The sequence below is a fragment of the Anas acuta genome, chromosome 1, assembly GCF_963932015.1.
Source record: "Anas acuta chromosome 1, bAnaAcu1.1, whole genome shotgun sequence".
NCBI classification, from domain to species: domain Eukaryota; kingdom Metazoa; phylum Chordata; class Aves; order Anseriformes; family Anatidae; genus Anas; species Anas acuta.
Window position 1 is genome coordinate 84,230,480 of NC_088979.1, and position 22,325 is coordinate 84,252,804.

Genomic DNA, 22,325 nt, shown 5'->3' on the forward strand with positions numbered 1-22,325 from the left:
CTGCAAAGTTTACCAAAATTTTGAGAGGAGGAAAATGTACCAGCATCTTCACAAGCTGGTCATCTTCAACCCTCACACAGGTCGATGCTTGCAGATTTCTGAAATTTTAGCAAGGCAGGAGAACGTCTTTGCTAAAGATTTCCCAGCGTTCACCCCAAGTACAGGACTCCTACTAACCCGGTACGGTAAATATTATTTCACTGATCAGATTAAGGAAGATGCAATCTGTAAGTAAAATTGCCCAGCGCTTTGAGGCATTTTCTGTGTGAGAGGCATGTTGCTAATTGCCAGAATATTAGCAGGTTGGGCCTTAACTGTACACAGTTAATATATGTAAATATAAATATATTTAAAGAAAGCTCTGCAGCGAGAGAGAGAGGCACAGAGAGGCAGGTTGTGGTTCCTGGTGGCAGGTTCTGGCTAGGAGAAAAGGCGCTTGAAGGGTGTAGCGAGGAGATGTTGAAGGATCTTAATGTCAGAGACCTCAAGGGAACGTAGGAACAGAGAGCTGTGCGCTTCCCCAACGTCCCCATCCATCCTGTTTAGGAACAGGACCAGAAGATGGAGCGGGGATTGCTCTTACTCCTATGTTACCCAGGCTGCGGTAGCAAATTGCAAGCATGCGGATGATCTCCGTGTTTTAATGCTGCACGGAGAGTAAAAAGATAGTGCCGGTCCCAAAATGTTTGTAATGAGAAAGCAGCAGGGACGCCGGAGGGCAAGCACAACCTCTGCTTCGTGGCTTTTGGCAGTAGAGCTGAAGTTTTGCTGCACCTTTCCTTGCGCTGCTGGAGGAGGGGGAGCGTGTGCTGACCGCTTTCAGCGGAGTCACTCAGGTTGAAACACGGGGCTTTAAAAGGGAGAGGGACGGAGCCGTAACATTTCACAAACCATTTCACTGCCTGACGAGCAGCCTGGGATCGGCTGCGGCGTGCACGAGGTGGCTCCCTGCCAGTTCTCTTCCAGGGATCTGCCTGGAGAAGGCTCCTGCCGCCAGCCAGAGCGAGCACCGAGCAGCCACGCTCTGCTCCCGGTGCTGCTCGGGGCTCTCTGCTACGCTCGAGTTCAATAGGCTTTGCCCCTGTGCTCATTCGGCTGATTAAAAGTCTTTTTTTTTTTTTTTTAAGCCACCAGCATGTGAGCCACAAGGATCTGTTCGTTATTGCTCAGCCGTGCTGCGAGACGCTGTCTAGAAGTAATTAATTGGGCAATGCTTTGGAAACGCGGAGGAAAAACATTTTCAGGGGAAAAAATAATGCAGAAGGGGGGGAGAAGGGGGGGGACTCACATTTTCCCTTTGAAGTGAGGATCTTTCACCGAGAGGGAGGGAGGCACGACCAGAGGAACAAGCTTGCTTGTTATTTTTACGATGTTATTCTCCACAGCCGCATGGATAAACACGTAACTTCAGCCTGTTTTTTTTTTTTTTTTCCGCCTCATTTTAAAAATAACCACAGGAGTGGGACGTTGTTAATGAGAGGTGGTGGCAGGGTGTTGGTTTTTTTTTTCAGGAGGGGGCCGTCTGCCCCTCATCCAAACCCTCGCTGTCAGCCGGCTCACGTGCAGGCTGTGTCCCTGGGAGGTGACGGGAGGGCGAGGGGCTGCTGGTGCCGCTCGCGGAGCATCTGCTGCCTTCCAGCTAGACCCCCAGTAATCCGGGATGTTAACAGCGGCCAAAGTTCACGCAGGGAAAAATGCTGGGGACCCAGCAGCTGTCGGGGAGGCTTATTTCTAGCCACGTGGAGGGAGCTCGGTGACGTTGGCAATTCCCCCGCGAGGTCTCTCGCCCGGCTCAGCAGCAGCTGCGCTTTTCTCCCTGGCTGCGGACAGGGCTGAAAGGCACTGAATCCACACCAAGATTTTAGACAGAGCTGTCGGCATCAGCAGCCAGGCCTTGAGCAGCACAAATTGCCCAGGCCACCGCTGTCCTGCCCGCCACCCTGCCTCGAGCCTGCGGGGCAGATTGCAGTCACCTTGCCCCGAGATGGCAGCTCGTACCCAAAGGCGAGGCTGCAGAAACTCCCGGGAGAAGAAGTGACAGCAGTATAAATAATAATTAATAAAAGCATCTAATAAAAACAGCCTCCTGTCACTCCCAGCGTCCACCCACCCTGACGCGATCCAGCATCAGGGTTTCCGGCAGAGCACAAGCAGCCTTGTCATCTGTGGCCCCGAGGGAGAGACAGGTGATGTCCCCGTGCCCGCAGGGGTTTGCTCCAGGATCTCTTGTCCCATCAGCAGCTCCCGGTGACACGGGGCTGTGTGTGAGCGGGGACACCAGCCGTGGCCGTGGGATTGTTGAGGTTGTGAGTGATCAGGAGGACCTATGGATGATTCAGCCTCGGAGGAGCAACTGAAGCTCCCCAAAGAGCCAGGAGGGAAGCGGCGCAGGTCTGCGGATGTGCTGCTTTAAAGGCTCGCCGATTTTCTGGCCGAGAGGGCTTGGCTGGGGCTGCGAGCTCAGGACTGCGCTTCATTGCGCTGCGGTGTTTTCCTGCTCTTTTAAGACAGACTCTCCTCTCATCAAAATCCCCAGAGAAGCAGGCATTCCCACACATCCCCATCAATGCAAACGCGTGGGCAAACCTCCTAAAATATCCCCAGGGGGGTCAGGCCTCCCTCCCCGTGCCCCCCCGGCGCTCTGCCCCCCCATAACTAATCTGGAGCGCGGTGCCGGCGGTGATGCTGATGGGGAAGGGCAGCTCAGTGAACTGGCAGCGAGGCCACACGAAGGTCACCCGGGGATCCCCAGCCGCGGGCGACGGGCGAGCAGCCTCCCCCAGAGCCCGGGTGGGAGGAAAGAACGGGGTGAGGAGAGGGCAGAAGGAGAGAAAGAGCACAAAAGAGCGTGAGGCATTGAAATAGCTGGCTGCTGGGATGCCGTCCGGGCCTTTATAGACGCTGGGGCTGACACCTCTGAATGAGCTGACGGGGCCGGGGGATTATGCTGGGTAGCGACTTGCTGTCCCTGCCAGCAGGCGCAGACAAATAGCTGACTGCAGCGCGGCCGGCGTTATCAAAATGGCTTTAAAAAGGCAGTCAGCTTGAGCCTCCCTCCGCTCATTAGAAACTGCGGTGAGCCGCTCGCTGTGAAAAGGCTCCGCCACCAAGTTGCGTGCTCCCCTAACCCTCCTTTTCTGCCCTTCTCACAAATAAATCCCTTATTCAGCTGGTCCGTCCCCCGCAATCAAGTAATTCCTTATGCCTGCCACCCACTCTGCCCGGATTAACCTCAGGTGGTCACTCCATTGCAGGTTTCTTGAAAGGCACTGCCTCCCGGCAACCTCTTTTTTTTTTTTTGCTTTTTTATTCCTAAGCCTGGGTTTTAAAATCCCTCTGTGTATCTTGAACCAGCGAGGCTCTTTCCCCATGGGCTCTGCTAGCGGTTTAATAGCCTCTTGTTTCTCCTCAGTGCTGGCGCTAGCTGTGCGCAGCCCTACTGCTGCTGGCTGCTGCTGGGCACCTTCTCCACCCGCTGCTGCGGGGGGATCCTGGCTCCTCCAGCCCCCAGGGCTGCTTTCCCGAGCCCCCGTGCCCCGTGCCACCCTCCTGTGGGGAAGTTTCTGCTGCCTCCGGGGCTGTTCATCAAAAGCACCAGGATGAGCACTGAAAACCGAGGAGAGGAATGCTCTGGCCTTAGCGTACTGCTGGTGTTATCGCAGCGTTTTAAAGCTCTGGCCAGAATAAAAAGGCTTTCCTGCTGCTGGGTGCTGCCAAGGCTTTTGTAAGGAATCGCTCCCCAGTGGCCGCTGTGCGGTGTAAGCGGGCAGGGAGGGCTTCCACGTCTAACGGAGTGTTTGAAGGTGCAGAGGAGCCTCTGATTGGATTTCCAGAAAAACCCCAAGGTCTCACTCTCACTGATTACAGGAGAGAAAACTAGATCAGAGGGAAGCATTAGAAATGCCTTTAAACAGAGAAATCAGCCAGGCTCCCACCTTCACTGAAGAGGCGGTAACGTTCTGGGGGGCGTGCGGGGAATCTGTTTTGTACTGCAAAGCCTGGGCTTTTGGGGAATTATTTCATCTGTGTCAGCGCGTGCTGCGCTCCTCCTGCAGTGTGCAACAGCGCCGCATGCAAAGGCTCCACCACAAATCCCCTCGCTGAATCCCGGCGACAGCAGGGGAGGGGAAGGCGCTCCCTTTCCCTCCCAGCCAGGCTTGGGATGGGTACGGCGTGTGCTGCCGGCCAGGCGTGCTGCTCTGTTGCTCGTGCCTGAGCTTTGCCCGCGGCTGGGAGCAGTCAGAAGAGCTGCCCCAGCGTGTGGCAGCCTGGGGAGAGCCTCAGCGTGCTGCTGCGGGGCAGGCACCGCTCTCCTGCCGCGGCTTTTGGCTGCCCTTTGAAGGCAGTGCTTGGCATGCTTCGTATTCATGGCTGCACGCTGAGAACTGAGGTCCTGCCCTGGGACCACACAGGGGTGATTTGGGCTCGGGCTTGGGCCAGCACGTGAGAAAATCCCCTTGCAGAGGGAGCGGGGAAAGTACACACCAGCTGCCTGGTGCCTTGGCTGAGTGCCCCCGAGCGTGGCTGCTGTGCTGCGGGCATGGGGCGGTGGGCTCGGGGGCATGGAGGGAGCAGCCACGTGAGACCCCAGAGAAGGATTTCTTTGGGGTTGAGGGGGATTAGCCATTATGATTGCCCTATTTTTTTTTTTTTTTTTAGCCATTGCATTCTTTCTTCATGTGAGTTGCAGCACAGCTGCTCGCAGAGATTCAGGGGGCACGCAAGGCTCAGCTCCCAGTCCCGAGGCATGGGATGTCCCCTCCGTCCGAGACCTGCTGAGATGCTGCAGCCTCCCCAAAACCAACGGGATACCAGCCCTGCCAGTTCATGGTTTGCTATCGTAGGACAGCTGGACCCATTTCAGCCCGGGGAGGGGAAGGCTGAGGCGGGACGGGCTGCTGTGAGACCTTCCTCCGCTGCTGAAGCAGCTGGGGCTGGACCGGTGCCCGCGGATAAACGAAAGCAGCTTCACTGCTGCTCTAATTTATGCCCGACTGCCAGTGGCCCCGGGGCTTTTCTGTCAGCCGGGGCTCAACCAGCTGTGACAGCAGCCTCCTTTCAGCCTCTCCTCTGGCGCTCGCTGCTTTTGCCAGCAGCTGAGAGGGATGCGGGTGCGGGTGGCCCCGGCATGGGTCCCCGCAATCTTCAGGGCATCTGTGCTTCTCGCCCTGGCACCTCCTGGCCAGGTCAGAGCCCGTGTTTCAACCCTTCTGGACAGAAAGATAATCCTCCTCACCCGCTACGTGTGACAGTGCTTCGCTGTCTGTATCTGCCCACGTGACGCAAGCAGCCAAACTCCCTGCAAAACCACCCACAGATCACTCTGGAGCCAAAAAGCCCAATCATGAAGACTACAAAGAAAAATGAAAAGCCCCATTTGAAACTCAGAAACATGATGTACAGCAATTTCTCCCGTCTCTCTGCCTTAGCTGGAATTAATCAACAATCTCTGCCTGCAATTGCTGGGAATAATTTATTTCAAGAAATGCAAAGAAAGAGCGTTTAGGATAAATATTTAAATTTCCTCTTCCAGCCCATCCTATTCTCCATCATTGTTTGTGTTCAATTCAGTCAGCTATGCATAAGCTGATGCTCATTCTAGTTGCTCTGGGTATTTACATATTTTCTTCTGTAGCGAATCTCTGATCCCTAGCTCTTCCTTGGGTGGGTAAAGAACGATGTAAGTAAAATCCCCCCAGGGACTGACTCCTGGGCCAGAACACAGGGGGTCAGCCAGGGCATGGAGAAACCCTTGCAGATGAGGCTGGGGATTCCCCATGGCTGGGAATACCTGCCCCTGTTACACGTACTGCCCTAGGACGGAGAGAGGAGTGGTATTGAGGGAGGAGGAACAGCATGAGCCAAAACGCAGGCAGCTTGGTTCTGGAAGGTGTTTGTGTGCCAAGTCATAAGGTGCCCGTAAAAAATGGGATTGGAGTTAGCTGTAAAAAAAAAAAAAAAAAAAAAAAAAAAAAGCACAAAACCTTTACTGCATTGGGAACTATTAAAAATGTTTTGTTGTTTTTGATAGGAAAATGACTTAAACTGAGTGGTGGGAATAATCAAAGAAAAGAGCAGAAACTTCAAAGGCGGTGCTTCATACCTTTAACACCGGGGTGGCTGAGGAGAGGAAGAAGTGAGCACGAACTGTTAATTCTGACCTGACTGCACATGCATACGTATGATGAGGGTTCCCCCGGCTCCCTGCAGCCAGATATCTGGAACCACAGCCCGGACGGACCCGGCTGAGCCCCCCGTGTAATCTGCGTCCCATGGAGGCTGCGCCTCCCCCTTCTGTGCGCTCTCATTAGCTTGCGCCAGCAGCGCTTTGAACGGGGGGTTAGGGGAGAAAGCATGATATAAACTTTAAAGACGGCTCATCTACCACGTGCAATTTGTATTTTACACCTCGTGAATTTTAACAACTGGAGTTGTAACTTCACCGTTAACCCCCCGTGCGCCGGCACTTCTGCCTTGACCCCTCCAAGGGCGGCAGCAGCAGTCGGAGGCTGTCGCACGCCGCTGCGGCAGGGATCCTGCATCCAGCCAGGCTCCCCTCGTACCCTGCAGCGTGCAGAGCCGGGGCCAAGGTGCAGCTCTCCCTGACTTCTCCCCCAGCTCCAGCACCCCAGCAGCTACCGTGATGGAGCAGGATTTTTTTTCTTTTTCCTAAAAGAGCTCAGTCGCTTGCTAAAGCCCTTCCTTTCACGTGCGTTCAGGCTAAGTATTAGAGGAGCGAATGCCCTCCAGATACTGCTAAACGGCTGCTTAAAAATGAAATAACAAACATAAAAGCTCAGATGGCTGCAGCACCGAGTTAAAACGCACGGCACTGCTGGCAGGCTTTGCGCATAGCCCTGGCTGGACCGGCTGCACAGTTGATCTCCTGAAACCATCATTTACGCTGCCATTAAAAATCTTTATTGTGACTCTAAAAAACTCCTCCAAGCGCTCGGTGGAAGCAGGGGGAAGCTGGTTTCTGTAACACGCAGCCGCACATGGAGGTGAGACCTGGGACCTCTGCTCCATGGTGGTGTTTCATTACGGGCGCTGAGGCTATTAAACCAATTTCCGAGCACTCGGGTGTGAGGTGTTTGTGGGATTTCCCCAGCTGAACAAATCAGCTTAGAAGCCTGCAATTCATTAGGCAAGTTATCAGGCAAAAGCGGTGTGCGCTCTCTCCTTGCTGTGCCTGCAGCCCCTAACTTCCAGCTCCTTCGATACAGCGTGGTGCTTTTTTTCCAGTTTGAGATTTGCAGGAGCCAGCTTCAAAGCAGCTTTTTTTTTTGGTGGCAGAGTGCCCCAGCTCCTTGCTGGGTTTAGTGCGAGTCCACTGAGCGCACCAAAGCCATGGCTGTGCTCCTGGGGCTGGCTGTGCCCTTCACGTTCAGCAGTCCGTAGTGCTCCGCAGCCCTCAGTGCAGGCTGAAAATGGGTGAAGGGGACTCAAAACCCCTGCCTGCAGACTGAGGGGGGTATCATCGTCCTTCCTTCCTTCCTTCCTTCCTTCCTTCCTTCCTTCCTTCCTTCCTTCCTTCCTTCCTTCCTTCGGGCAGGGGATGAGCCGGGGCTGCAGGGCTGTGCTGTGCTCGGCGCTCACGCTGCCGCTGGGTAGCACGGTGAGCTGAGCGAGGCCTTTTCTTGCAGGGAGGCCTTTGCATTTGCAATTTGAATTTAATCCCCTGGGCTAAAGATAGCTCCGGCTCGCCTATTGTTCCTCCAGCTGGCAACAGCTTTATTTCTTTGATGCTTTCAGTCCTCGGTCGTTTCCAAGGAACTGGCAGAGACGCTTTCAATGCGGAGTCTGCCCGGCACCGTGTCACACTGGTCACCTCTTCCCACCATCCCGGCCCTCCCTTAGGTCCCCCTTGGGGACTGCAGGGCTCCCTCCTGATGCCACGAGCCTCTGCGTGTGCCCCTGATGCTGGCCTCCCATCCCTGCAGGTTCAGGGCTGCTCCTCATGGCTCCCCCAAAAGCGGGGCCTTCCTTGGGAGCAGCCCTGGCACAACGTCACGCTCAGGTACCTGGCAATTAGTCTGATTACCATTACTCCACGGGAAGAAGTAAGTGGTACGTGTGGTCCTTTTCTTCAGGCTTTGCTGTTTGGGTTCGCCTCTAACCCACCCTTCCCACGTGTCTGTTTTGGCAAGGCCTCATTCCTCGCTTACGGCGGGAGGTTTCTGTCTGGTGTCAGCCGGGGAACCGCGTGCTCTGCAAGGTCACTGAACGCATGCTTGACTCTGAAGCAGTTTGGACAACGATTTGAAGCGGATTAATGTCAGCGAGCTCTTATCTGCGATAATGCTTAGCTTTGTGTTTCTACATGTGCATCACACACACACACATATTGTATGCATCGTACGCGTTGCGCTGTGCATGTGATTCAGTGCCTGGAAATCTCAGGGAAAATTACAGGTGAACTAGGTGCTTTCCCAGAAATTGGATTTGGGATTGTTCCCTGCTAATTCACGTTGTTAATTAGCTACAGCAGGTAGCCAATAAAGCAGCATAAATGATTTCGGGTTCCTTAGGAAATGTGCCAGCACGATCACAAATACCAGTTCAGACGTGGAATTTTCACAGTGCCTCCCGGTGAACCTCGTTCATTAAGGAGTCAAAGCCGGGAGAAATAAACGTGAGATGCTTGCAGTCTGCTGATGGACGTTTTGCAAACTGGAGTGGGGAGGATGCTGGATGAGTAAATCATTCTCCGGGCACGTCAGTAATTCACATGCCACCCGATGGGAAGGATGGGCAGGTTTCTGCCTGGCTGCGTGCAGCAGAGCTCCTCGCAGCCCCCGAGCCCCAGCAGTGATTTTCTGACTCTCGTGGGAAGCGCTGCTAGCTCGTACCTCTGCTCTGCCATTGAAAGGATTGCCATCGTGAGGCACGGAGCCTCCGGGAGCCGTGCGGGAGGTGAATGCAAAAACAAGCACAGGAAAAAAAAAAGTCAGGCTCCTGCAGCGTGCAACGGGGACGCTTCCTTTCCCACAGAAGAAAAAGCCATTCCTGTGTGGAGGCAAGGCTGCAAAAATCACACGCAGCACAAAGGGAAATCTGCTGCTGGATTGCTAGGTAAACAGAAGGGAATATCTGCAGACTTTTTCCCTTTTTTATTGTGCCATAGAGGACTGCATCTGTGCACATGAAATCAGCGCTGCTCTTTAAATACTTTTCTCCCCTCAGCCCTGCCCCAGTTCAGTGCTGAATGGGGATCCTAAGTGAAGGCAGCAAAAACACCAACTGTTCGGAAAACTGGCCATGAAGGACTGCAGCTATTAGGGATCAGATGCCTCGGCAAAGAGGAAGCAGGATATGGGAGGCTTTCCAAAAGTGGGTTTCCAAGGAGCCTTAGAGATGGACAAACACCAAAAGCATTGGTTCTCCACTCAAGTATTTGTATCTGCTTGCTTAGGGCTTTGAATGGCCTGAAACCATAGGACTGTGAGTTGCAGTGGTCTGGGATCACATGCAGCCTCTGAGACCTGTCCCACACGGCTGCTCGGCTGCTTTTCTCCAGGTCCTAGGAGTGTCAGAACCAGGGTAGCCACAGGACTCCTCAGGCAAGTGGACCCACCTGGCACCCTTAAAAAGACAAATAGCACATCGAAGCAGTTTTTTATCATTGCTGTTACATGGGGAAACTACAGCCCCCCTCCCCCCCCCCCCCCCCCCCCCCCCCCCCATGAGAGGATCTTAATGCTTTCATTTCAGGGAATAAGTAAAACAGTCTGTGAAAGCAAAAATTGACCCTGCATTTTATTTAGAGCAACTCTGATCATTTTGTTTGCATTTTGGAAATTTTCAGTTTCCCCTTGGTGGAAACTGAAAGCTACTCCACCGTTTTGGTTTCAGCTTCAGTCCGGTCAGTAGTAGGCACAAAATCTAGAGGAGAAGGACATGTGATATAAAGAAGGTGATGCTTCTGCCCACAGGTTCCCAAATCCAATGGTGCTGTAGTGTTCAAAAGGAGCCCAGGGAAATGTGTTTTATTCTCTTTGTGACTGGTTATGGGAGGCAGCAAAGCTACAGTGCTTTACTTCCCATATGACTGTGCCAATAAAGTGGTGGCATGGAAGCATCTAGATGAGGGGGGACAGCATTTGAGACAACTGGCCATTCAACAGTGTCCACAGCCCTACCTTCACTAGCCCCCAGCCTAGAGGTATTTGCATCAGGAATACAATCCTGATTGTTAGCAGCGACACCTTTTAATCTAAAGGGGAGTCATCATATTGCTTGTGGGAGCTGCCCTGGGGGAATCAGTCGTGATGTAATTCCAGCACCGGGGCAATTAGGAGAACACCACACTGAAAATTTTGACAGGAGATTGTGGATAAGCTGTAAAAGAAAAAAAAAAAAAAAAAAGTTACCTAAAAGGAGATGTTCTTTGCTTTATTCCAGACTGGAGTCCCAAAAGACAAAATTGATGGAAAACCTACCTCTCATTTACGGGAAATGTGCAAGCAACTAAAAGGGAAAAATAGACTATGAAAGTAAATTAGAGTGATGGACAAAATGATTGCATCCTCTGCTTCCCGTCTTTAGTGCAGAAAGAGTGCTGATCTAAACCTGCAAATTAATAAAAGCAAGAAAACTGCCGCAATAGCCCTGTGGAAGGATTAATGAGTAAGGACTGACCCCGGGGTGTACCTGGCAGATTGGTCCATTCCCCAAAAGTTAGGGTTTGCAATATGTGCTGGCGATGGTAGATACTGCCAGATGGTGACCAGAAAGCCACCGTAAAGGGCCTTGCTCGTGAAGCCAATGGTTAGGTATTCCCACTTCTGTTCCATCAGATAATGGTTCCCACTTCACTTGATAAATGGTCCGCTGAAAACAAGGTTACATGGATTTATCATACACCTTGTTATCCCTGGGGAGCTGGTTTAGCAGAGCGTACTAATGCATTGCTAAAAGAACAATTGTGAAGTCTTTCAACCTGCCCGCACCTTGCAGAGGTGTCCAACAGTGTTGACACACACGCTAATAAATCTGAATAGTAAGGTAAGGAAGGGTCCAGCCTGACACTTCTCACCAATTATTGTTAAGGCACGGCCACAAGTGCCAACCAGACTTTTGACTGGAAATGAAGAGCAGTGAGTCTTGGCACCTGTTAATGCCTGACTTCATCAGGCAAACTGCTCCCTGTGGAGGTCCTAGCCCAAGGGCCAAGGGCTTAATTTTTAATTTTGGAACTGTTTGTTGATGTCTCTAAATATGTCCTACAATGTTTCATTTGAGAAGAGAAGAGAAGAGAAGAGAAGAGAAGAGAAGAGAAGAGAAGAGAAGAGAAGAGAAGAGAAGAGAAGAGAAGAGAAGAGAAGAGAAGAGAAGAGAAGAGAAGAGAAGAGAAGAGAAGAGAAGAGAAGAGAAGAGAAGAGTTCAGTTTGATGGCATCTACAAAGGTCATCAAACCCAACTGCTTGACCACTTCAGGGCTGACCAAATATGTATATATATATGTACATATGTATGTGTTACAGACTGTGAATATTGATGCCTTGCCTGGTAAAATCTCCCCATTGCATTATCCTGTAGCAGCATCTGATGCTGACCTGTAGATTACACCAATGTTCACAGTGCCAGCTGCCTGGCATCCCGTTTCTGACACCTAGCTATTCTTTTCAAAGGCCTTCTGGATATGGTCCTGGACAAGCAGCTCTGGGTGGACTTGCTTGAGCAATGAGGTTGGACCAGAAGACCTCCAGCGGTCCCTGTCATTCTCAACCATTCTGTGACTCTGTTGGGTGTCAGCATAATGTTTTCTCTTTGATGAATATCATTTAGGACAATGGACCTGTGGTGGGAATTACATGTTTCAGCAGGTACAGAACTGTGAGTGGCACCCAATGGCTGGTAGGGGCTCAAGGTCACATCTTACGCCTGCACTGTGCAGGTGATAGAGAACTGGGGATATGGACCTGACAAAGAGTAAGAGGTGGTATCACATGGCATTGGACAAATGATACCACAACAATATCAGTATTCCCTGAGGGATGGCCAATTATGATAGCATTAAACCACTCCTGCAGTAGCTGTAATCTCTTGAGTTATTTTTGTAATCTATGCACTAGACACGACCAAACATATTTGAGTAATGATATGCCATACATCTTTTCAGATCCAAACCAACAGTGGGTACAACTGGGAATGAGAACAAGCTAATGCTACTAAACCCACAGTGTTTGAAGGTCTAACTGCAGCTCTTTTTACATGGGAAAATGCAGAGGAAGAAGGAGACTGCCGTATCTTCTGGGACTGCAATGCAGGTATGTATAAACCTGTACGTGGCCCTTATCTGCTCTTTACCCCAAGTCATGTGTTCCCTGGAGGTGAGCAGACATACCGGGAATGTTAGGTCTCGGAGGAGCCGTCCTTAATATAACAGACTGTCAGGTATCAGAATCCAGGCTGCAATCAGTTGGCCAATTAGCAGCCCAACAGATTCATGGGTTAGCATCTGCCGTAGCTGAATTGCAGAAGGCTGATTTACAGCAACAGCAGCTGGTTCAGCAGACCTGGATTGCTGTAGAAAAGGGGTCCACCAAAGTGCCTACAGGGCCACAGAAGTAATTAGCACTGGCCTCTGCTAGTCCAAGGACGCATCTCGTGGCCCTGATAGCACTGAAGCAAGGCTGGATTGCTCTAGATGGATGCCACCAGATGGACACCAGCAACGGTGCTAATTAGGTGCTCGTGGACATCCGGGGGTGCTGGGAGCAGGAACCTCAGACATGGGTGTATGTGGGAAGACGATGACCTTTGCAGCCCAGGACAAGACCAAAGGATGCGTATGTTGCATTAGAAAAGAAGTGGCAGTTCCTACAGACTGGAGCGGATCCTCGTGTGTGCTATCTGTGCACCTCCCTGATGAGTGTGGGGGGGGCGAGGAATGCAGCCCTCCCCGCCCTGCGGGAATGTAAACAGAGGGACGGTGGCTACTGTGGGAAACCACATGTGTCACACCCCCTGCTCAGACATCGCCAGTGCAGATTTCATAAACTTCTTCCCAATTTGGAGCGTTCTTGGATTTGAAGTAGGCGGGTTTGCACAAACTATTACCCGACCCAATTGTGATTTGCGATTACATTTGAAATTGTTATTGCAGAGGAGTCATGGACATGATAAAGCTGAAATATCTGCGCTCCGTCAGAATAAACAGCTTATACAAATGACTCAATGTTTAGATAGCGTTGCAAAGGCGAGGTGGTGGTGTGTCTTTGAGGGAGCAAGTCCCGATGCTAATGCCCCTACATATTTGATCACGCACCCCAGCATTGCCCTGCTGCCAGTTGCCGCGTTGCTTGCTGTTGTGGCGATTACCCTGGACACGCATCCTGCTTGTATCGCTAAGCAGCTCGTTAATATGCATGATAAAATGACCCTTTGGTAGGCAGCATGGCTGTGCTCGAGAGCAAGGGGTGGGGTGTACTGGGTGCCTGGTGGAGGACGAGTCTTGGGAAGCTGTGCCTGCCCTGCTGGGCACCAGACTTGGGGCTGGAGAAGCTCACGTGCTGGCATGAGCCACATGCACAGTGGTGTAAGGGAATGTGTCCAAGTGCTTCATGCTGGTTGGTGTCAGAAGAGAGAGGATTTTGTTTGCTGCCTGAGGTAAAAGGCACCATGGTATAGGAGGGAGACCAAAACCCTCCACGTCAGGATCTGGACAGCGTGCAGTGGCTGTTCACCTGGGGTCTGTAGGATGCTGCATGAAAATGGGCTTCAGGCATCTGAAAGGATGTAAGAACTACTCATTGCCTACATTCCTCTCCTTGTTTTATCTTAGTAATAGGTTGATTTTATTATTATGCTGCCTGCTGTTGATGTATTTGGAGACCCCCATGCTGAACACCCTTGGATAACCGCAGAGGGGAGATGCTGACCCAGGAGGGGCCGTGCGGGGGCTCGCAGCCTAGCAGGGTCCCGTTAAGGCTCTGGAAGAGATCTCAGCCACGAGATGCTGTGTGCAGAGTGCAGGCAGCCGTGTAGGCAGCTCGCTGCCGCTCCGTGCGTGTGACGGGAGCGAGGGTGGGGATGGGAGGGGGGGCTGGACAGCTGGATGCAGGCAATGGGGCCGCTGAATCCACCCTCCTACCTACAAGGAGAAACAGCTGCTGCTGCTGCAAGCAGCGTGCGCGGAGAAGCCGTGCTGCTGGCTTCCCAGCCGGGGAGGCTGCAGGCGTGCTGGGGTGACTCACGCTGGCTGCTGGAGCCCGGCCTTGGTCCCGTGCCAGCAGCATGCTCCGAGGGGAGACAGCAGAGAAAAGCAGGATAATTTGCAAATCCATTTAAAAAAAAATAACGTTGCTGCACGGCAGGGGCTCGAGGCAGGTGCCAGAGCGTGTTTGCAGCAGGTGCCACCCCCGGGGGATGGCTCCCCTGTGCCAGGCGAGCTGGCAGGCTGGGTGTGCAGGGAAGGGCTGTGAGCATGGAGCACATCGGATCCCTTGGCTGTCCCTGACCAGGATGGAGCTGCATCGGCTGCAGGACCCGCCGAGCGATGAGCCTGGGAGAGGCGGCGTGGCAGCGCTGTGCCGCGAGCTAGGAACAAACCCACTAACCATAAAATGGCATGGAAGGCCCCCAGGAGCCTTGTAGAACAGGATGGCGGAGTGTAATGAATAGTCAGACATATGGTAAAAATGAATTAATGTCGAGTTGCCATCCACTCTGCCATTTTTTGCTTTCAGTTTCCCCGCTGCGCTTGTCTCCTGGCATCGCTGAATCTTGATTCAGGGAGAGGCAGCCAAGTAGCTTCCCTGTGAAGCCAACATCGTATCCTAAGTTGGCCAACAACTTCCTAGTGCTGTCTGCTGGCTCCATCTGGCTGGGAATCTCTCTCCTGTCCTGGTGGAGAGTGACCAGCCTCGGCAGTCCAGGTCTGCCTCTGCTCCCCTCCATCCAGGAGCCCCCTGCCCTCAGGAGATGCTCGCTGATAGGGAGCACAACGCCTTCGAGCAACGGCATGTGGGGTGATCTGCCCTGGGGAATCACAAGTCCCAGGTCTAAACAATGTCCTGGCAGAGCAAGAAGGAAATGTTCAGCCTGGTCCAGGTGGAGGAAATGACTTTTGAGAGCCTGGTACATTGCTAGAGGTAACACATGTACACATGTATAGATGCACATGTGCATGTTGCTGCCTCACTTTATTTTCCCCCCAAGAAGCAGAAGAGAGCCATGTGCCATAACCAAATCCATGCCCTCTGGGGAGAGGCTCAAAACCTTGCCAAATACCTGGTGTCAGCCCCAGACCTGGTCTAGAAAAGAGCAGGAATATTGTGCCTGTCCTCTGCCCTCCTGGCACAGCCCGTCCTTCCAGAGATGCCTCTTCTGCACTGCACGCAGGGCAGATGGGCTTGCTCCAGACAAGCAGACCACTGCTTTGCCCTCGGCTGGAGCTGTTGTCATCCCCGTCCCAGCCTGCAAAGGCATCAGGAGGAGAGCAGAGGGGCGTCTTGGCACTGCACCGGCTGGACTCGAGGCTCCTCTTTTTCAGTCGAAACTCCTCCCTGAGACAAAAACAGATGTTTTGGTACGGTTCTTATTGCTGGATTTCTTGGAAAAAAGGGAGTGCTCGTACGGGCTTAAAGGACAGGAAAAAGAGGTTGGGGAACTCGCTTGGCTGCTGACATCTTGTGTGCTTTGAGGCAAAAAAAAAATCCTTTATTTTTTTTGTATTAAACTGAGGAAAGAGGAAGAGGGGAAGGGGATGATGCCATTAAACAACCTTTATGGAGCAATTTAAGACCCGTGGCGGAAAAAGCTGCAAATGCCACATCACGCTTCCCGCTGGCAGAAAGCCACGGCACCACGGCCAGCCCCAGCAGGCTGTTCCCTCCCATCGCCATCCCTCCAGCTGCACGGTGGGGGCTAACCCCTGCCTCCCGACATGGCTTTTATTGCCCAGCAATCGCCCGCGACCCCGAGCCGGTTTTGCTGCAGACGTGTTTAGTGCTTATTTTCTCGGCGAGGCCGCTCGGGCAGCCGCCTGCTTCCCTCCTGCCTCCTTTACCCGGCGCCTGTGCGCGTTTTCCCCTTCGCCGGCGTTCTGCTCCTGCCGCCGCCGGCAGCGCTCAGACGCAGCGGCAGCTGGGGAAACAATTGGGTGCCAAATTAGAGTGGCTCTTCAAGTAATTGACTGATGGATCAGTGCTCCTGCTTTAAAAAAAAAAAAAAAAATTAAAAAAAAAAAAAAGGTTTCGCAGCATGAGTCACCGGTGCGCCGCGCTCCTGCCTGCGCTCCGTGCTGCTTAGCAGGCAGCACACGGCGGAGGTCAGGGGATGGAAATGTTTTACTCCTCGCTGTCTCCCTCTGGGGAAAAGCCCTGCCTGGCTCTGTGGGGGCAGAGGAAGGGGATGCTGCGGTGGTGTGACCTGGCTGTGCCGTTTTTGGCTCCCCTCCTGGCAGGCTGCCGGGGCTGGAGGTGGCACCCGCTGCCTCTGAGGCTTGCCACAGGCACCAGGCAGCTCCCAGGGATGCTCCCAGGGGAGGAGACGGGGTGTTTCCTGCAGGCCTGGCCTGACCCCGTGTCCTTTCTTGCTTCTTGGTGTCCTGGTGGGCTCTCACACCCTCACTGTGGGTCCTGTTGGTGTCTGGGGCGAGCACCCCCAGCCCTTGGGGACAGGACACCCGGCCTTGACAAGAGACCATGCAGATGATTTTTGTTTACCCCTGATTTCACTCCATCATTAGCATTTTAACAGCTTTCTGGCAAGAAGGAGGGGCAGAGAAGAGGACACTGAGATTCCACGTCATCCCAGGATGCCAGGAGCTGCGGCTATAACAAAACCACCCAATGTCCCAAGGACTCAGAAGAAATACAAACGATTTCTGAACCTCAAGCAGTGCTGCATGGGCAGTCCAAAACAGCGATAAGGTACCCTCACTCATTTCATTTCTCACCCTTTCTAACAGAAAGGAGAAATATTTCTATGTGTTGCAGGTGTGGCCATCGTTGTAAGTCAACCTGTCTTTTAAGAAAATCAGTAAGCAAGCAAATATTCTCTGGGGGATCAGCCAAAGCCCCTTGGGCTGTCAAAGAGGTGGCTGTAGGGTGAATGAGTGCTGTGACTGGTACAAGGGTGAGAGGGGATGCCCTTCTCTACTGTCTTGTCCCTTGTCTTCCAGCTCTGCTTCCAGAGGGGTGAGGGATGTGAAGGTAAAAACAGGCTGGCCCTTCCTCCCTTGCCAGCACCACTATTATGCTCTGGAGCAATACTATCACTTATCTACAGCAAAAGAGCAAAAATTCACCCCGAGTTTTCCTTACAAAACCCCATCCTTTCCTCCTGAAGCTGACACAAGGAGCACAAAAACATCACCGTGCCCAACACGTGAGCTTGGGCTGTTCCCAGCTGGCTTTCCAAGGGATCTCTGTGCTGGGGCACCGTGCACCCACCCCTCTGCCACCCACCAGCCCGATTTTCAGGCTTCTCCCACCACCCGCTGCAATTGGAAGTGTTTTGTTTCAGGCTTTCTCTGGCCTGTCAGAGCAAGGTGGATAATACGGGCTGCAGGGCCGGGCAGCCGAGCGCAGCTCTTTGTACTCTCCCCTTTCCTCCTCGCTGATGTCTATCCCTTATATATTTTTCATGGAAGGCCGCGCTGATCGTGCAAAGGCGCCTCCATGCCTTCCCTCGGGTCTGGTTGTTTTCTCGGGTTTTGTGTACAAGGGGGTTAATTAGAAGTCGGCATCTCCCCCCCCCAGCAGGCGTGGAAGCCGGATGAGCAGAGAAATTGGGGTAGGGCAGGGGTGAGCACGGCTCCTGGGCTCCATCCTCGGCACGGAGGAGGGTTTGCATCTCTCCTTGCCTACTCGGGCATGGATTCAGCCTGGCAGAAGAGTGTGTATCCATCCCAAAAGAGACTATAGCACATCTACCCGGTCAGTGCCCTCTCGCTGTTCTTTTGAGATGGGATGCGTGTGTGGGAGCACTGCCCCATCCTCTTTCCTCCCTTCCCTTGGGGCTCAGCCGGGTCCCATTTTGTTTCTTGCTGCTACTGCTGTAATAAAAAAAGTGGCTTGGCCAATTCTCCTGAACCTGAACGCAGAAGGAAGGAGACAGGGAGTGAAAAACATGAAATCAAGTAGTTTTTTTTCTTTCCCAGCCGATGCCACCACTCGGAGTGGGGCTGGGACCCCGCAGTCACCCCCCAGCAGCGATTGTGGGGAGAAATAGTTATTCATGCTGGAGCTGGGAGCAGAAGAGCTGCTGCTCCCATCCGAGACAGCTCGTTACCGCCCCGAGTTTGCTTAAAATACAGCTCTAATTACCTGTTTAAACAATAGCTCTGTCCCTTCCTTGGTCTATGAAGACTGCACACATTTTAATTATCGGGAAGACCTTGGCCATTCACCTTTCAGAGGTATTTAATGCTTCCAGTCAAATGCCTGCCCTGATGCACTCTGTTACCATGCCACCTCTCGAACTCTCCGTGGCGGAAAACTGCAGGGTACCGCTGGTGAGATGACATTCTCAGGCAGGGTTTTTTTTTTCTGCATAATCACGGTATTTGGGTTAATTTTGCTTTGCCGGGCGCATTAGTCTTTGGCTCCTAAACAAGAAGACGCAGGGCCTCCCCCCGCCTTGCCTTTTCCCCTGTGCACACGTGAAAAATAGGGCTCAGCCTGCGCCTTGATGTGTGATAATATTGCAGTCCTGTAAACGGATGCCAAAGCTGTTCCTGGGGCAGGATCGCTGGTTTTGGAGCAAGCATAACCAGAGCAGAAGGGGCTCTTCTTTCCCTTTGCCCAGGCGTTGTTCCATCCATCTCATCCACACAGAACCCCTGATTTGGGGGCATTTTCCTAATAAGCAGTGGTCTGGGAAGCCCCTGTGAGACTTTGTCCACAAGGCTCAAAGCAGCCGGCTCGGAGAAACCCCGGGTAAACTCAGTGAGCTGCCTGCAGGGCCTGGAGCTGTAAATCTCAGCAGCCTCAATTTCCAGAGCTCCCAGGGCTTTTCACGAGGTTAGAAGAGCACTGGGGAGCAGGCAGAGGAACACCAAGCTGCTTCCTCCTGCCGACACCGCGGTGTGGCTGCTTGTTTTTTTTTTTTTTCCCTTCCCTCCAGGAGCTGGTAAAGCATAACAGAGCCTTTCGGGGAGGGCAGACACCGCTCTGATTTAGGGTAATTGCCCGTGTATCATGATTCAGCAGATCAGCCGAGCGCTCGCCCGCCCCTGGACGTGATGAACTGGACGTGATTCACAGTAACGACAGCAGGGATCTTCCAGGGGACCTGGGCACGAGCTGCACAAAACCAGGCTCCCAGGTACCGTGGCTGTGTGCCCGTCCCTGCCCTCCGAGGAGCAAAGGGAAAGGGTGGGAAAAAGGGGGGAGAATGCATTTCCAGATGCCCCATTTTTTTTGTGCCTTTTTATTTTATTTTATTTTTTTTTCATACCTCGTAGTCTTACCAAAGCTAAGCAAAGGATCCCTTTCATCCGCTGGCCTGTTTTCTACCTTTGATGGCTAGCCTTTCATTTCGCTTTGAGGCATCCCCCCTCAAAAGGCTCCTCGCTGCCTCGCCAGCACATTTGTTCCTCCCTGGCCAGATGCAGATGTGACCAATTTGCTTCCTCCCCGACACAATGCGAGGGGAAAGCGGGGGCGAGGAGGCGAGGCAGGTCTGTGAAGTCGATTTGCGCGGCAGCAGCCAGCGAGCAGAGCGCCGCGCTATTTTATTCGCTCGCTTCCACCGGGCTCTCCGGTGTCCCGGCAATGGTAAATCTTAACTTTCATGCCATGGTGCACCGGGATGCAATTTACTTCAAAGACAGCATAAATCCCCCGGCCGCCGCTTATATCACAGGGCCGTTACATAAAAAGGGCTTATGTGCTTTGGTCACGGGGACAGGTTTGCACTTTTCTGCATGGATCTAAGCTGACCGCCCTGTGGTTGCCCTAAAAACCTCAGGGCCGCCAGAAAACAGGCTGTCCTCGCCCCCCGCAGCCATCAGAGAGCTCATCCCTGCTCCGCCGGCGCTGGGTGTGCTCTCCCTGTCCTGTTATCCGCCCCTCGTCCCCAGCGGTCTGCTTGGCAGCCCCAGACAGCCGCGATGCCCGGGAAGACTGGCCGGCTGTGCTAGCTGAACAAAGACCGAGCTGGACGACATCCAGCAAAATTTCTAATAATTTAATTTCTTGGCTGAACGTGGGAATCTAGGCATTTTATGAATATTGCTTTCGGAGCGAAGGAGGAGGGAAGAAATCCCTTCTGCCCTCTGTAGTTCAACCGTATTAATAATGCCTTATTTGCAAAGCTGTTTATGCATCCCCTGCCTTCTGCCGGGGTGCTGCTGTTTATCTGCCCTCATCAGGCCGCTGCTATTAGCTGTCTTCATCATGCAGCAATGCTTCATCGTTAGCCAAAGTTGCTTTATCTCGGCGAGAGGGAAGCGAGCCATTCCTCACGGAACCACCCATATTTCATGGCCAACTAAGCAACATTGCAAAAACATCGAGATTCCTCAATTTCCCTGATCATATATAGCGGACGCTGATTTGATGCTAGGAAAACTGATTAGCACAACCCTCCCTGCCTACTATGTCATGGCGCTGACAGCACGGAGGCAGCGAGCTTGTCCAGCAATAGAAACGCTATTACCGGGCGCATTTTTCACGTGGGGAGAAGGAGCATTTTGAGCTGCTTCTCTATGTACCGAAAACAAATTTCCAAACGCCGGCGTAGCACAGTGCCGGGGTTATAATCCGCTCCCGTACAACGTTGCCTTCAGACGTGTTATTGCCAGGAGTGTAAAATCCCATCTCCTCTCCTGCTGGAGCCCCACTGTCATTAATCGAAGGCTTTCCACAGCCGGGGGCCTGTCTGCCTCCCAGGCAGGGCTGCGAAACCACGGGCATTACCGGGCCGTGCTGCCACGCACGGGTCCCCCTCGCAGGGGTGGCTGAGCCACAGCGGTGGGGGGGCTGAAATCCGGTGTGTATAATTTCAAGGAAATGGATAGGCTTGCCGAGGCTAAAAATCGAGATCAGAAGTTCAGGGTTAAATTCAGCTGTCGGGTCTAGATAAGCTTATCTCCAAAAAAGTGGCTTAGGCGAGATCTGCTCCGGGCTGAAATGCTTAACGGGTGACCCGCGGGATGCTGCGCTGCTTTAGCTCCCAGCAGGGCTTACCTCCGGGCCCTGTGCGGTGCCGAGGCTGCAGAGGGAGGGCAGGGCATGTGGGGAGGGCCGTGGTTTGGGACAGCTGCGCTCCCACCTCGGGCCCCCATCGATTTATACACTTTTTCTGAGCTTCTGTGTCCCAAAGAGAGGGGTGAGAGGCGAGCACTGTGTTTGTGTTATTACACAGGGGCCTGATTTGGCAAAAAGGGGGAATTTGGAGTATTTTTTCCAAGCGTTTTAATTTATTTTTTTTTCCCACTGTCTGAAAAAAAGGCACGTCTGTAATCAGCCGTGGGAGCGGAACAGCCCTCTTCATTTATTTTAGAGCATCCTTCAGGCGCGTCTCATTAATAACCACGCTCCCCAGGGTGGGAAGGCACCACCTGGAAAACCCAGGGGCATTTTGTTCCCGGATCAGGTGCTCCCAGGAGTGTTTAAACCTTCATGCACATGGACGGGCTGAGGGCTGGGGAGTGTTTAAGCCCTGCCCTTCATCCACACAGACAGACTGGAGGCTCACAGCACTCGCACGCAGGCAAGGCACAGCTGCTCCAGTCTCCGTCGGCAGTTTTCGTGGTGCACGGACATGATGGGTCTCTGGGAAGGGCAGTAAATGGGGAAAAAAAAGGTCATTTGATCAATCATTTCGCAGCCCAGTGGCACGGTGGCCTTTCCAGGGAAAAATAAATCAATCTCTCCAACCTGTCCCTGTTTTTATAGCCTACGCAGAAGTTTCTGGGATGCAGCACGGAGACGTTGCTCCTCATTAAAGGGAGAGGTGCCCGCTCACCTAACCAGCCTGTTGCAGTGGGACATTAATGATGAAGCAATAAGACAAGCCTGGATGACTGCCAGCATCATGAAACAACGTCGGGGAGAGGGAAGGACGAGGCTCCTGTGGGGTTAATGGTGCCTGGGTACCCACGAGGGGCCAACAACGCTGCTCCTGCCTACTGCCACCCCCAACCCCTTTGAAGTTGCCCCATAACCACTGGGGTGGCCCAGGGAGGTGGCAGCTCCAAAGGATCCCATTGACCAGCTTTTTTTCTGGCAGTGTATGACTTCTGTGCAGGGAGGCAGATATATCCATGCAGATACGGGGCTGTGAGGATGCCATATTCCTGCCAAAATGCAGAGCGCCTTGTATCAGAGGTGACAAAGGGAGGTATCCAAATGCAATAAGGAGAGTCA

General features: G+C 52.9%; 1 long non-coding RNA gene across 1 annotated transcript; it reads left to right on the top strand.

The window, feature by feature from the left end:
• The first annotated feature begins 3,204 nt into the window (after nt 1-3,204).
• LOC137858505 (uncharacterized) lies at nt 3,205-7,281 on the top strand. Its single transcript, XR_011097790.1, has 2 exons — nt 3,205-3,724; nt 4,660-7,281. It is a non-coding gene; the product is annotated as an uncharacterized lncRNA (long non-coding RNA).
• The last annotated feature ends 15,044 nt before the right edge of the window (nt 7,282-22,325 follow it).